Below are 858 nucleotides of genomic sequence, written 5' to 3' on the forward strand. Positions count from 1 at the left end.
CGTGATGCTACTAGGGCTGTCAAATGCACCAGCAACATTCAATCGTCTTGTGACGCAGTTGTTCAGGCCCCACAGGGCGTATGCACAGACATACCTTGACGACATTTTCGCTCATAGTCGTGCGGAGCACGGGAGGACAGATGAGGAGAACCACATCGTTCATCTTGGAGCGGTGCTCGAGTGCATGCGCACGAATAAACTGTACGCCAATGCAGACAAGTGCATCTTTGGCACAGAAAAAATCCCTTTTTAGGTTGCTTTATTGGGGAGCGTGGCCTTCGAGTGGATTCCGCTAACGTCAAGGCCACTGTAGACTGACCGGTCCCAAAGAACCAAAATGACTTGCGTAAGTGGTTTGGTCTCACCAACTACTTGCACAGGTTCAGCGTAAATTACACAGAAATGGCCCGGCCATTATCCAATCTCCTTAAAAACGATGCGAATTGGTGTTGGAACATCGAACACCAGGAGGCTTTTGACCGGGTCCAACGACAGCCTCCTGCATGCACCAATACTGGCTTTGCCGGACCCTGATCGTCCTTTCAGCGTCGTATGTGACGCTTTGGACTTTGCCATCGGCTGTGCACTGCTGCAAGCAGACGCCGAAGGGCGAGATCGGGTGGTCGCTTTCGATTCTCGACAGCTCAAATTTGCGGAACAGAACTACCCAGTTCATGACATGGAGCTACTTGTGATGAAGTATGCAGTTGTCAAGTTCAGGGTCCACCTGCTCGGTTCCAAGCCGTTTGTGATCTATACAGATCATGCGTCACTGCGCACTGCAACTCAGTCGCCCCACATCTCGCAGAGGATGGCTAGATGGCTATCCTTCTTTGCGGAATATAACTTCGAGGTGAA

Source organism: Plasmopara halstedii (genome assembly GCF_900000015.1).
Source record: "Plasmopara halstedii genome assembly, contig: Scaffold_1594, whole genome shotgun sequence".
Lineage (NCBI taxonomy): Eukaryota > Oomycota > Peronosporomycetes > Peronosporales > Peronosporaceae > Plasmopara > Plasmopara halstedii.